Source organism: Ylistrum balloti, unplaced genomic scaffold, assembly GCF_031769215.1.
Source record: "Ylistrum balloti isolate Yb309-2 unplaced genomic scaffold, AGI_CSIRO_Ybal_v1 Utg371294, whole genome shotgun sequence".
NCBI lineage: Eukaryota > Metazoa > Mollusca > Bivalvia > Pectinida > Pectinidae > Ylistrum > Ylistrum balloti.
The window spans coordinates 719,484-735,870 of NW_026782694.1; the positions used below are offsets into that span (position 1 = coordinate 719,484).

The 16,387-nt window shown below is 36.7% G+C and overlaps 2 pseudogenes; one reads left to right on the top strand and one right to left on the bottom strand.

The window, feature by feature from the left end:
• Positions 1–291: 291 nt before the first annotated feature.
• On the top strand, positions 292–7,250 carry LOC132561873 (uncharacterized; annotated as a pseudogene).
• Positions 7,251–8,187: 937 nt separating this feature from the next.
• On the bottom strand, positions 8,188–9,761 carry LOC132561874 (P2X purinoceptor 7-like; annotated as a pseudogene).
• Between the last annotated feature and the right edge of the window lie 6,626 nt (positions 9,762–16,387).

Genomic DNA, 16,387 nt, shown 5'->3' on the forward strand with positions numbered 1-16,387 from the left:
ACAAACAAGGGTAAAAGACAAATGCTAAAATTCATAAATAGGTATATTAACACAAAAGATTAAAATCGTACGCCACAGTCTATTATATAGACCAACATCTTTCAGGAAATGTAGAATTTTACCAATCTCAACAGTTTCAAAAAAAGTAATTTTACGATAAAAACGTTCTCGATTAGACAATGCAGTCCAATAAAAATGTTTAACGGTTGGCTCATCACATCCTATGCACTGAACATTATCTTCGCCTTTCAACATATATGAATGTATTCAGTATGTATGACCCATTCGAAGATGACTAAGGACTTCGTCTCGGTGTTTGGCTCTATAGGATGGAGACCATTCACCGATAAAAGGTTTTTACGGAGTACAATTTATTATTGGTATATGTATTCCATTTCTGTATTTATATATTTTGGATCAAATACAAGTGAAAAAGCAGGATTTGGAGGAGGATTTGACTTCAGCTGAAACCTATATTGTAAAGCCTATTGTTTCGACGGCTATATAACGATGGTTCGCTAGCCTCTACATAGATACTCATTGTAGGTGTGGTCTTAAAAACTCTAAGAGCGAGCCTGAGACCTTGGTGATGAACAGTGTCTAATAATTTGAGAGATGAAGGTCTATTAAATCCAAACACAATGGAACCGTAGTTGGATCCCCATGAATTACCCATCTATTCTGAGAGTGATGTTGCTTCAAGGTGAGTTTACCAATATATTGCTTGAGAAGTAATTATGTAGTAGTATGGAATATTATGAAAATTGCAACAGAGGTCATTATTTATTTAAATGCCTCTGCTAGGATTCAAACCCAGGATGTTTGGTTTACAAGTCTGACGCTCAACCGATTGAACTAAAGAGAAGTTCTCTCTAACCGAACGGTATATTGCAACTAGTATTCACCAGGGTTACTACATACTCTAAGACTTTATCCTCAAGTTTCTAGGAGTTACAGCGATGCTTAATGGGTATGGCCATGTATTATTCCCGAGTCCCTACGTGGGCGGCAATGGCAGGCTGACTAGTCTAATGCACAGCCAATCAAACTAAAGAGAAATTGTATTTAGCCAAGAGGAATATTGCGGCTAGTATTCACCAGGGGTACAAAATGCCACCACTTCGTCTTGAAATCAGTAAATATGCACATTTGTATACAAGGTTAAGATCGTGTGATAGCATAGAGATGCATCATCGGAAAGAGAATCCATATCAATCTGTGTAGTGTAGTAATTAGTTAACAGTAGGATTATCTGTTTCTTACACAAGATCAGTTGTGTTAAGAATATTGTCTTCTCAAAGAGGGGAACAGTGCAAAGTACAACCAATTTACTAGTTTAAAAGCAGATATCTTTTATCAGACAAAACCAAAAAGCTGTGGTTGTCATAAATTTATGATGTGTTCCAGATGTATGTTATAGATGTTTGTTACCTGTTTTAGGTCTTCCAGTCTGTCAGGTGTACATCCCCATTCTGAGGTAGAGGAGGAAAAACCCAAAGATTCAGCAATACAGTAATTTATAATGAAACAGACAGATCTAACACTGTCTAAATGCTGGCAATTATTGGTTTCATAGATAGATCTGATATTTTCAGATTGAAGTCCAAAGTCTTTAGGTAATTGATAAAGGTATTATTTGGTTACAACTGTATTGCTGCGTAATGCTGTAGTGTCAGTAAAGTTATGTTGGTTTACTTTTCTTCCATTTTTTTAAAGGAAGAGAGTGCGACGTCAGTCAGCAAAAGTACAGAGGGAGAGCTTCATTGGCCCTTTTGAGTAAGATAATTTTGTATCAATGATTCCAAAACTTATTGTATAACTGTTTTGAGTTATAGAAAAAGTTAAGTTTTGGGGTCAGGTCAGGACTAAAGTTCACAGATGAAACTACAAGTTAGAATGAAATCAATGAATGGTTTTTAGCCCACCATCCTCAGATGTTGGGCTATTCAAATCACTATCGTCCGTCATTTGTCCGTTGTCCGTCAGTTGTCCATCTCTCTGTAAACAATTATTGTTACCGCTTTTTCTCAGGAATTACTGGATGGATCTTTTTAAAATTTCATATGTAGGTTCTTCAGGACCCCTAGTTTTCGGATTAATAACAAAAACCAAAATGGCTGACAGGAGGCCATCTTGGATTTTGACCGTTAAATTTCATTATTGCTAATTCTTAGAGGAATTTTCAAATATCATATACTTCTGACCAAATAACAACGGAAGTAAAAGAAGGGAAAAGATCCAACCTTTAAAAAATAAATAAAGATAAAAAGATGGTGGGCATCAAGTTCCCTCTGGGATCTCTTGTTTATAATGATTTTGTCTTACATAAGTTTTTGATTATCTGTTTCTTATACAATTGTAATGGGCTGTTTTTTCACTCTACAGTTTAACCATTGATGTGTCTACTGAAGAACTGTCTGACCGAGAAGAGTCTGATGATGAGTATGAGGTTTCTTGCGATATAACTATAATGTATGTAATATGTTACTGATAAGTAGTTCATATGTTTGTACCAACTTATGTAAAGCCAGTCTTTTTACTATGTCTGGAAGTTTACACCTTCCCATCCAACTCATTAACATTCTTTACTGGGCCCTGACCTAATACTTCCTTACTAGAATAATAGCAGGAAAGAAAGGTGTTTATAATATTGTCCCCTCAGCTTTGATGTACTGTCTTGTGAAGGCACTAGCAGCTACAGTGTAGATGTATAGATGATGAAATTTATTACAGATTCACAATAGCACAGTTCAAACAATGTTGATAACATTTTTTGAGCTGACATAGATTATACAAGTTTGAATGAAAATGTCATTATTGAAGGCCAGATCTCTTTGGCATAGAGGTTTGGAGCAGGATATTGGGAAAGATGTTTTCATACTTGTATTTACTTTGTTTGCTTTATTTATTTTAGGCCTAACAAATGTGAGGATTTAGAAAATATTGCTGTCGGTGATATAGAGTTTGGAGGTGGGAGCAAGGAGACAGATGAAATTGATACTGATGAAGATGAAGAGATGGGTCCAGGGATACAAAGGGTGCTGACACCAGAGGAAGCCCCAGTTATTACACAGGACAACTGCTTCCTTGTATACCTGAAGCCTCCGATGACATTGGCTAAAAAACATGTACCATCAACCTGTCCAGTGAAAGAATGTGGAGGAATGGTCTCCATCAGCCATAATGTGATTGGGTCTGCAATTTACTTGAAATGGGTATGTGGAAAATATGTACTTTGCTTTTCTTGATTGCCTCAAAGATTCACACACGTTAGGCACCTAGTATAGATAGGTGGGTGTTAAACAGTCTTGCAACAGCAGAGCTCACATGAGGATGGGTGGAAGACAGGAAAGACAAGAGAAAAGTAGTATTATCTCAGAAATTGTATTCAATTCTGTTTACTTGCGTACCACTAACCTTATCTATGACTTCCATTCAGTAAATTCGGCATTGTAGCTTATTCCCTCATGCCCACCATTGAAGAAATTTGACAGGATGTATTGTGATATGGTTATCCATCTGTACGTTCATCATACATTTTAATTTGACAGAAGATATCAAGTCTGTCTTCCACACATTTTAGACTTTATCACCTTGACATTAGATTGTTCTTTTCTGAAAGGTATTTTGGTAATATAATATTGTCCAAAGATATTTTATCAGTTTCCAGACCTTTCTGGCTTGCTTGTATAATGGCATGAAGTTGTACTTCTGTACTTTTTAATAGCATTTTTAATAAGTTCTGTATACTATGCAAAAACTACAAAGAAAATGTCAACAGAATCATAATTGAAACTCAAATTTAATGTAACTAGGGCAAATATGAACAAAAGAAAAAATCATATGGTGACTTCTGAAAAAGGACAAAAAGAACTACTTTGGTGCAAATTATATGACGTGTATGTACATATTACAGGAATGCCAGTTTGGACACCTTGTGTACAGGTGGTGTTTTCAGGCTGTGATGTACAGACGCCTCCATGCTGGTGACCTTATGCTTGCGACTGCCTCACTTTTGTCTGGGAACAACTTTTCGAAGGTTGCGCTGATGGCAAAATGTCTTAAACTTCAATTCCTCAACCAGTCAAAATATGACAAGATCCAGAGTCATTACTTAGTGCAAGCAATTGAAGAGTACTGGCTAGCGCAACAGGAGTTGTTGACAGAGGGATTAATTGGAGAGGATCTAATTATTCTTGGTATGTACTTTATTCTTCAAGTATGACAACAACTCGATTTCTGAAACAGGAGCCATGAGAGAGTGTTAACATATATAATCTCAAGTGGAGATTTGAGATATTTAGTTCAATGCTCCCACACCATGACGGTTCGTGTTTCTCAGAAGATGAAAAATGGACTGGTATATGCTGACATGGTTCTATCCTGGGGCAAGACACTACTCTAATTGCTCTGGATGCCATGCTTTGGGCCTCCAGTATATTGTTCAGTGAAGTAACGTACCACCTGCTTCAAGTAGACCCTGGATATTCACAGGGTGATAAATACAGTAAACAGCACACAAAGCCCTGAAAAACTGACATTTGTAATTAAATTAGCAATATTAAAATAGTGAAATAACAGATGTTTGAGGTTTAGAGTTACTTGAATTTGTTTACCGCTAATACCATAGAAGAGGTCATATTATAGAAATGGCCTGATTTGATCTGGCTTTCATTTGTTGTGTGGATGGCATGTTGGCATGAAATTCCTACAGTGAAATATGCTGATTGTCAAAACAATAAGTAATAATCAAGTTATGTTTTTTTCACCATTTGTTCCTTCTGTACTTGAGACAGTAGAAGATGGTAATTTTGTAATTACTCTTTATCTGAACTTTCTTTTATTGTAATGTAGGTGATGGGCGGATGGACTCACCAGGACATTCTGCCCAATATTCACATACACTGCAATGGACAACAACACCAAAAAAATTGTCCACATGATAACAATGGACAAGAGAGAGACCGAAAAAAAGTGGCAATTTTGAGAAGGCTGCCTTTGTCAAAACAATGGAGGAGCTGAGTGCTAAGGGGCTGACAGTGAAAGAAGTTGTAACTGATGCACACACTCAGATTGGAGCCATCATGAGTATGTAACAATGTGTTGGCATTATCTTTGGAGTATTTTTGCACAAGTTCTAAATATCATAACAGAAAATAGATTTTCACTTGTCCAGCTGAACTTGACAGTATATCATAAAATTAAGTTTTACTTCATTAGTTTTGTGATGGTCAGGAAAGGGCTTGTAAATTTGTACCGGTATGTATGACACAAGTTACATAATGATATAAGATAAACAATTTTGAAGAATGGTATGATTTTTCCTTGTGATGTAAATGATAAAGTTGTTGTAAATACTTTGAAATTTCTAAGAGTTTTATTGATGATAAACTATGATTTTTTCCATGCCTTTATGAAACCTTTAGTTTTACTCCCAAGTGTAACTAGATACTTCAGGTTGTAGAGACAATATCACGGGGTTATTAATGATGTATGTTTATATTTCTATATTTACAGAGAGATCCTTCCCAGACATGAAACATTCCCAGGACATTTGGCATGCTGCAAAAAATTTTGGGAAAAAAATATTTGAGTAAGTATATTTATATATAATTTCATCCTCTATAAAACAGGCATTTTTATAGGCCAGCACAGCATCCACTGTCAGTCCATCCTGTTTCACCTTTTCCTTTCAAATGTCTTTACAAATAGAATCAAATTTTCCAAGCCATTTAGCATACATGACTAATTGAAAAACAGGTGGATATAAATTGAACTATATAAATGTTGCTTTATGACTATTTTGACTATTGCACAGGAAAGCCAAACCAAAGCAAACCGTCCTCTCAAACACTGGGCAAAGGACATCGTCAACCACTTTTGGTATGTCAGCCAAACAACAGACACCTACATGGACTTTGTGGTAAGTAGCTAGACTATTGTTATCACTTGTTGAAATTTTACAACTTGATGTGATTTCATATGTCAATTATTATATAGCTACTGTTATTGGGAGAAAAGGGATACCTGATATACATATTAGTATGTTATGGTGTATCAAAATGTAAAGAGGTGAAGTATTGGTCTGCTTAGTTGTATAAAAAATTCTATATCCTATCAGGATGTGTTTATTTCAAATAAAACATACTGTTGCATTATTATATAATGTAAATAGTAATGAAGTCTGTTTTAACAGGGAAGCTGGTGTGGAATCCTTCATCACGTAGTGGATGAGCACTCTTGGACAGTGCCCTACACAGACTCAGGGATGACAAATTGTGCACATGGTCCTCTAACTACAGGTGAAGGTGACCAAAGGTACTTGGAGAAAGGGACTGATGCACATGTGACCTTGCGGAAATTGGTCCTGTACAAACCATTTCTGAACAAGATACCATATTACCTGAATTTCAGGTTTGTATCGTTATGATTATTATTACTGTCAGTATTTTGCGTATGATTTGTGACATGATCTAAGAGAGCTAACTTCTAGGTGAAATTTCTGTGATTGAGAGATACGTTATAACAAATGCTCTATTGTTCATCTGTCGAAAATATCTATTTCATACATGTGGATGGATTTACATTTAGTGTTGTAAAGGTCCTTACTTATGTTACTTTATCTTTATATTCTTTCCAGAAGTACAGCCGAACTGGAAAATTTCCATCAACTGATTCTTATGTATGTCAGTAAGAGATTTGCGTATACACCTCCAGTATATCAGGCAAGAAATTTCCTGGCAGCATTGGATTACAATGCCCATCTTGACAGAGAAATCCAGAAGAACCAAGAAGGTTCCATCCGGTAAATATTTAAAAATTATTCATAACAATCAAACCAAGAAATCTTACAACGCCTCCTTTGCATGCTACCAGATGACCACTGTAATGTTTACGATATGATTGGCAAATTTTTACTGAAATTTGTTTGCTTGAGTGATTGAAATTAACATTGATTTTCAGCAGGAAAATATTGTTTTCATTTTTGGCATTTCTTACAAGTATCACAGGATATACAACAAAAAAGTGCCCGTTGGTCAGTTGTGCCATACAAAGTGGAAAAGACGTACTCACATATCCAGGGGCTCATCAATCTGATTGTCCAGAAGAGAATTGCAGATCGAACTGGAATGTCAAAACCAAAACCTCTGGACCCAAAAGATCCCAGAAGGATATCGGCGGTTCTTGCTGATGTTCCCCCACCACCCACTGCCCAGCTGGTAGAAGAGAAAAGGTCCTGTTTAAAATGAACGAAAACAAAAAAATATTCGTAGTACAAGACTTTGTCTCTTGATTTTCTAGTCTGACGTGTCCATACATTGATGTCTTTGTGTAATGGTACATATGTTTATTCCTAATATTACCTCTACCTTAGTGTTATAAAATACTGGTCCTTATAATATTCATTTACGATGTCCAACAGTAAAATTATCTTCAATAAACATAAAGATGACGTCAACACTCGCTAACCAATTGATGTCAACACTCCATGGTCATCAGCCTAACTTATTGATGTCAACACTCCATGGTCATCAGCCTAACTCATTGATGTCAACACTTCATGGCCATCAGCCTAGCTCATTGATGTCAACACACCCCATTGCAGTCTAATAACTGATCTTCACAATTACTTTTGTGTCCAGATAATGGAAAGTATTGTACTTAGCTTGTGTGTCTTGTGGATGAACACTTCATAGATATTTTGTTTATGTGCATGTCCAATTGGACTCTCTCTCTCAATGTTGTCTGTGTAAAGAAATGCATTTGTAAACCAAAATTGTACCTGCAGTACTTCATGTGTTACCCATACCAATAATCGTCATTATTCCACAAATGTACTGATGAAATTAGTTTGCAAAGAATTTTTAATTTTTTATATACATTATAACCTTTCTAAACCAAATGCTATCAGGAACAAACGTTTGGTCGGTTTATACAGGTGTCCGGTTTATAGAGGTAACTATTGCTAAGATTGTGAAATGCCAGGACCAAACATTAAGGCCGGAATAGAAAGTGATCCGGATTACACAGGGGCCGGTTTAGACAGGTTACACTGTATATATATATACAGCAAATAAAACAAAACGATCCAATAAAATGAAAAGATTTATTTGTTGTCATTGTGTACACACAAAGTATGTTCTGTCAAAACAATCACAACATTATTTTTTAACGAAACGCCCAGAATTATTCCAAGCGGGAAGCCTTAAAACCAGTGTATTGTCCAAATTGTCCAGATACCTTTCTCGGATCTTCCAAACGGCACAACTTGGTATAACGCGGCGATCACCTGTTCCTCGGCGACCAAGCTGCCCCAAAATGTACTGTCTATAGGCAGCATGTCGATTTGCCTTGTTCCAGTCTTCCTCTTCTAGCAAGGCAAACATATACCGGCGGTATAATCGTGCTAGTGCCAAAACCGCTTCATCTAACACCAACACTTGAAAGTCCTGAGGAGAACATGTAACTTGATCAGGCATACTGCATGTTAAGATTTATTTAGGTCATAAACTGATCAAAGAAGTCAAATTGCATTGAAAAAGGTAAAACGCAAACCAAACCAAATGATTCATCTAATTATTGGAAAGAAGTATAAAGGGATGAATTTATATCACATAAAACTAGGTCTTACCGGCAGATTGGTTATGCAGTTTGCTGGATCCTTCCTGCAACACAAGCGTTCAGGCGCTGTTGACATTTCCCGGCAGTTTCCACAGGAGCACCAAGGAGTTAAATTTGCTCCGGGTGGTGGGTGATATCCTCCACTCCAGCTCCTCCAACATCTTCCACAAGATCAAAGACCATTGACGGGAAGCGTTCAACTACTCGCAAAAGTAGTGACCTGGCATCTGCAGCCTCCATTTCATTAACTCTGGTCTATATATATAAAAAAAATCAAATGTATTATTAGTAAATTACTATCAAACTATGTCCAATAAATACAGTAATACCCATTGTATAATTTCTAATTTTACATCAGATACAGTATTGGTTGGTGTGACACGTGGTTATTTGCTACACTTATATAAACAATATACAACTACGTATCAACTTTCCATGCTATACCCCTATCCAGTGCAGAGAAAATGAGCATTTATTGAGTTTCCTGAATTTTATTCCGCAAGTGTCAAATCTAACAATAAAACATTAGTCAACTATAAACAACACATTAACTAGTCCTGTATCTCATCAAAAATGTCACATTTCATATTTCAGTAGTGCCCTGTCCCAATATCAAGCTTTCAGAAAATGAAGATATTGTAGAAAAATGAAAACTCGAGAAAAAAAGAATTACAGAAACAAAGTATACCAGATAACTTGAGCTACATCTTTTCATACTACATATGTATACACATTTTAATTCCATACATTCTTCCAATGAAGACTCAATAAATGGCAAGTGTCAGCACTTTCCCAGGTTGCAATTTCATGTTAGGGGCATAAAACCTGCATTGCTGTTTATATATATATATTGTAATTGGTTTGACAAAGGAATTGTACTCCTAATGTAAAATCCATACAAACCCTTAACGGCTGCCTCCTTTGTTGAAGGGCATCAACAGCACTGTCTGCTCGTGTCCCTCTAGTCCTTCACTTTCCTCGCCCCCGCCCTCGCCCCCGCCCTCTGCCTCGAGGTCTACTTGCTGATGTCTCTTGACCTCTTCCCCGAATCTCTCGGACTCCACGTCCTCTGCTATGGCCACTTCTTCCTCTTCTCTTACCACCTCTACCTCTTCCCCAGGTTGGACTGTCCCTACCATGTTGACTTAAGGATGATGAATGGGATGATGCTGTTGATGTTGACTGAAATACAAAATCATGTTAGTGAACATGACTGACAACTCAAAACTTACATCTGACATATAACTATTTTTTTTTAGTTCTGTCCAATTGCAAACAAAGACATACCCAGTGATTTTAGTAAATAATAATTTTGTGATAAAACGATTGAAATGGTCCTTACTGTACTGCTATGACAAAGCGGAAAATATATAATGATAGTTATCAAAGAAAAACGCTAGATCTATCATTTTTTTGTGTAAAACTTAGAACGAGAATTGTCTTAATATTTTCAATTTACGTGTTGCTCAGCTTTATGAGCAGAAACACTAGCTCTATAATCTGGCATTAAATCTATTCTTTTTTTTTTTTTTTTTATCTTTCGTTTTCACGTCTTGTGTCGAAACAGGACTGATAGGACTATCTAACAATAATAAGTACGAGATGTCGATCTGCGTTGTAATGGTATGTCAAAAAACGACGTCACAGAGATGGGCTGCACAAATATAGGCTAAATTTAAATTTACCTTCTACTTTGGTCTGTCATTTGCATGCCAATTTTTTACACATGAAACTTCGAAATAAAGAATAACAATATTTATTTCCGTCCACCAATTTACCTCCCAGTCGGGGTCCCCATCTTGAACGTCAACATTTCACATTTATCGCCAGAGAGCAAATAATGAGCATATTCTGCATTTTTATTTATTTCTGTTATCAGTAAAACAATAATAAAGAGTAATGGATGGTCCTAGAGGTTATACAAGTCGTACACTTTAAAAGTAAACATACATTCTGACTCCACGTGACAAATGTTTACACCTACCTCGGACTCCATTTTCAGCTGGTTAAAACGAGGTTACGGAAGGTCACGTGATGTACTCGGCTTTTCCCGATCAAAACATCGAATGGCGGCAGACACAACATCGAACGTTGTCTAGGGATAGATTGAAGCTGGTGATCTTTGCCAGCTTTTCAATAAAAGTGCTATAATTTTGTAAATAGTCTAATTTCAACTGTTACAACTCTTGCCCGAAATCAAATGCACAGAGAAAAAACCCAAATCTAACCATTTAGTCCCTTTAATCATATCCCATACCTTTATGGTGGATGTATTGTAATTTAATTTGACACATTAGATCTCTCAGACAATTTTTTGTGTAAGCGTATGGAACGACGGGATTTCGCTCGAATGATTTTGTAGTTGTTTAAACTATCGCTTGTGGGTTGATTTTTAATTGCCTCAAAGCGGTTTTCCTATTTCTAACAACTTTATCACAATCTTCATTAACCCAAGGTTTTTTTATTCTGTTTCTTTCGGATTTTGGTATACATGCTTCGGCTATCTCAAGAAGTTCGGAAGTAAAGAATTCTATCGGGTCTTCTAAATTCAGGAAATCAATGGTGTTGAGAATTTTAATACTGAGATGTTCAAATTTACTCTAATCTGCTTTATATAATAATTTCCAATAGGATACAGGATCGCTCTCTGTGGATCCACACTACCTTAGAAATATTGGAAAGTTGTCGTTTCCACAGAGATCGTCGTGCACTGTCAATTCGAAATCGAGTAACAAAGATGGATGACATAAAGTTAAATCAAGGTGCGAGAATGTTCCTGAAGCGGAATACCAATAAGTTATTTATCATTGTAAAGACAAAAGTTATTTTCCAATATATTTTTTTTCAATTTTCGTTCCTCTGTCATTAGTGTCGGGTAAACCCCAAAGGTTATTATGACCATCAAAGTCACCAAAAAGTATGAAAAGGGAAGGCAGTTACGATAGGAGATCGTCTAGCTGGTTGTTCTTAAAATCAGAGCTTGAAGGAAGATAGATGGAGCATACTGTTAGCGTTCTGTGGAGCGTGATACGAACAGAAGTTGCCTGGAGGTCTGTATTTAACGGTATGTTTCTGTGAGGAACTTGGTTGTCAACCAGGATAGCAACTCCATCGATTGCTTTGTTGCCAACAGGACCGAAGCAATTAGAAAATGAATAATTTCTTAAATTGATATTTGTCTCGGTTCTGGTGAGCGTTTCTTGGAGACAGATTACACTGGTGTGTCAAGAAAGTCAATCAACGACAACCGATGTTGTTGCACTTCGCTGGAAACGAGGTTAAGGACATTTTCTTCACATTAACAGAGTAGATGTCGGGGATGTGTACGAAAAGCAACCCAAACTATGCAAGTACATTGAGTCTAAAGTACAGTACAGTTGGATTAGGTGATTTGGCTGTCAAACCCTGCGGGAGCGACAGATTTGCTGACCTGTTGCTCGTAACCGCGGCGGGTTTGCGGGATAAATTGGTATATTCAATCGCGACATCGCGGGGAACATGGGCGACAGAGATTAAGTTACTGTATACGGTTCAGACATGTGTACATCAGTCCGCCGGGACATCGCCACAATGACGATCGAAATTGATTAACTTTTCACTGTTAACGTCACATGGTTACGATGTTTCCTTGCTGTATATATACATTGTACGTTTACAAATCGTACGTTCGCGAATTCAGCACCACACCCACATTCTTTGCAAGTTTCTGTTAAGTCCTTTGTGAAATTTTGAGACATACAATGCGGGAATCACGTGAAATCACCGCCAAAAATAATTCACACGTACAGTACAGTTTCACGGACTTCATCTTGCATATTACCCGTATTATAAGACCTATCAAATATATAGGTGGACTTATTGTCCTAGTACATCAAATTATGTCGCTATCCCAGGTAGGGACAGGCCTGACCATAAAATTTTAGACGTTTCCGCCTTAACGCTCGGAAAATGGGAATGGGTACATTCTTTTTTGTCTTAATATATGTGTGCTGTTGATATTTAGGTGAAAACTTGGAGATTAATGACATTTAAAAATGTCAAAATGCAATTGATGTACGGTCTTTACCTGCAATCATTGCCTTTTAAATCTAAAGCCAATTGTTATAAAACAGGTACAGATAGGCATATTTTCCATCAAATGCAGCACGACGAGTCTATCGTTCTGTTCCTGAATAGGAATTAGAGAAAGCTAATGTTTTCTTTATGAATCAATGATGATGTGATATGCGAGTCTTTATAAACTTGAAGTGGATTTGAAAAGAGAAAATATCTTATTCTTCCAGTTATTTGTGGCGATACCAGATTTGTCATCGATATGTTGTATGCTTGTTGATGTCCAGACAGTTGCTGACGAGTAGGTATTTTTGGCACAACACAGGTGCCTCCAGTCGGTACACTACAAGTTGTATTTAGTCAACTTATCCTACCCAGAGGAAATTTGAAACCCTTTCGAAATCCACAGTTCTGGTAAGTTCAGTCGATTTAAAGGATATGAAAGACGCAAATAACTGAACGAATTTTTCATTAAATATTTTCATATAAATCTTACTTCAGTTTTCCTGATCCTGAAATATTATTTTCTTAAATCAGAATCAAGAGACTGATCAACACCACTTTGCGGTCCCCTTGGGTGTCACGTAAGCATGTATAGTTTGTCTATAAATGGTAAGTTTTAATTTGAGTTTGTTTTGCGGTGTAAGGACTCTTAATTGTCCGCACCACTGGGCGGATATACGTCACGGGCTTGACCGGTTGTGCACGGAATGGACACTTGTTTACGGTCCACAGTTTTGTGAGTTCGTGTAGCCGATATGTAAATATAGCTGTTTCCGATATTGTGAACAAGGCACAGACGACAGACTGTGGTAAGTTATGTTTCTTTCTTCCGTTTCCATATGTTTTTTTTCTGGCATTATTTTATCCATGCCGTCAAATCCATCGGGTCAAGCAATCGAGGTGTCGGTGCGCTCCAATCATGCGTAACTATTGTTGATACATGTAGTACACTTGTTTTGTGGTGTGTTTCTGCTATATCATTTTAATTTCATACTTCCTATTGATTTCTAGTGTATTTAGATAATATAAACATAATAGATTGTTGTGTGTAGAATTATTTAATAAATATAGGGTTCTTGTCCGTTTTAAAATTCTATGGAAGCTCTGAGCTAGAGCTATAGCGTTAGTTGGATTGTGTACGCGCACTGGGTAAAAAAGTATGGAAGCCGTGAGACGCCAACTTCTATGAATTGTGCTTAGTCGTGTTTTTATAGCCATTTGGAGCCGCACACTTATCCCTTTATCTTTATTATATTGATTTACGTATATTTACAATATATTAATGAATATTTATATTATTGATAATTAATTATTAGTTAATTAGTATGCCAGGTGAGAGTGAATCTGTGTGACTACAGCATTATTTTCCACTATGTATTATTGTAGCTTCACATGACGGACTAGGAGTCTCAGCTATCAAGCCAGGACCAGTCAGCTGTGTTGGGTCGTTACGTAGGCCTGGGTCAGCGACTTGCTTGGAGGCTGAGTCACAGTATATCTACTATTGGGATGGCTGTCGTGTCAAGGACACTAGTGTGTACATCCCAGCATTCCTGTCGTGTCTTGGACACCAGTGAGTTTGCCAATTTGGGCGTTTCAAGCAAGCATGGTGCTGCTTGATGTGTTTATACCTCTTGGCTCTGGATTGAGGTTGGTTGCAGGTTAGCGACTGTCTTGCACCGGAACTGTACCAGGATCCCATTCGTCGTTGTGTGTGTAGCTACAGACTGTAACTTGTAATAATTGTGTTTGTGAATGAGTGAATTAGTGAGTGTGACGTGTGGGTATTATAGGTTTTTTTATTTAATCTCTTTATTGTCATCATTGTAAATAAACATTTGTCATTGCAATCAATCTTTTCGGTGTTCATTTCCCGGATCGCTGACCGACGCTCGTTCCACGTTAACAATGGGAACGAAATATAATTTTCTAGTTCTTTCCCCTCGTGACGGTATTGTTTGTGTTGTGTTTGCAACGATTGTGCGTAAGTTTAGTGAAGTTATTCCTTCAACAGGGTTTTTCCAAATTTTCTACTAGAATGCTTCTTCAATTTCACAACGCGATCTTATTAGATAAAAGCCTACCTTATAGATAGGTCGTAAGCATTGTATAGTCTGCGCAGATCGCATGATCGCTAACGGTGATTTTGAATTTAAATTTTACTAAAGTACTAGTTTTCAAAACGATATGATGATATATACCGGAGCTTTCAGGAATGATCGGTTATTACCACAGTACTATCCAAAACTTGAAACACAGAACAAAACAAAACATACATCAATACATCCTTTATGTCATCACAAAATTTTCAAAACTCTTAATCTCGCTAAGCACACATCCTGTTTGGGTTTAGGATGTATAAGACAGTAGCTATAGCTACTTTGCCGGACGACCTTCACCAGTGCGAAGCCGTGCCCTCATTGTTTGACGAGGAGTAAAGAAAGTCTCCCTGACTCATATCTTATTTAATTCAATGATAAAAGTGTTATGCATACTGTCTTGCTTTTTTCAATCACAAATCTCTAGTTATAATTCAACATCTTATTGATGCTCATCAACATGATGAAAAAAGAAGAAATTTGTTTTTTCTTCATTCTTTTGACGACCAAGCCATTTGCCACATTTTAAATAACAATGGCAGCATTAGGAACAAAATATATTTAAAGCAATTTGTTGCTGAGGTCTGTGCACCTATCAAAATTCTAAAACTTATCCATTAAAATATACGGAGAATAAGACTAGGCTATCGCTTTCTTTGTTTTAAATTATAGATGTCACTCGCATCAACCGTTATCATATGACCCTGGCTGTTTTTTGGACATTAAATTACGTAAGATCAACCATGTAGGTTGACAATTTGCAATGAAGGCACTCATAATATGCATTGTGTTTACATTGATTTTAGATATGGTGACATTTGCATGCAAATAAGATAGAAAGCTTTGAAGTGGTGTTGGCATCAACTCATGGCATTAATAACAGTTTTCAAAACTTTCGAAGGCTGTCACTTGTTACAAGATTGAGAGACATACTTTTCGTGACTTGCAAAGTAAGGGACACCCATAAAAACAGGTAATATATACGTATCCTATATCCATTTGACCTCTTTTTAATTGAAAAAGGAGAAATGTTAATTCTTTCCAGTAACATATGTCTTATGTAGACAGTGTACAGGAATGATGAGCAAAAATAAATAGCTAAGTTTTGAGTTACTAACATTTTCAGGACTATATGCCATGCCTAGTAAAGACACACGATACATTTTGCGTTACCAATATCCAAAACGATAAGCGTTTTGACGTATTTTCTTCCTGATTCAGGAAGAAGATTGCTTTCAGTTAACTGATGTTCAATAACTATGCTTACGTTTAATATACAGATTTTTCATCCGTATTCACTGATGAACGCCGACACACCTTCACACTTGTTAATAGGTGTAATAATTCTTCAGATTAAGTCTTAGAACAAAACCTAAACACCATGCAAAACTCGGACTTCATTCAAAACGAATTTGGGAAAGATCGTTTAAGTCTGTATTTCGTAGTTGTGTTTCTCTCAACTTCAGGTTATATAATATCTATGCTTATGAGAACGTATTCTACTTTGTCAATCGTATTTCAAACATTAGTCGAATGAGTAGTATACTAATAGAACACTTTTATGACCAGCGAAATTCAGTAGTTTTGTGAAGAAATTCATTTCCGACACA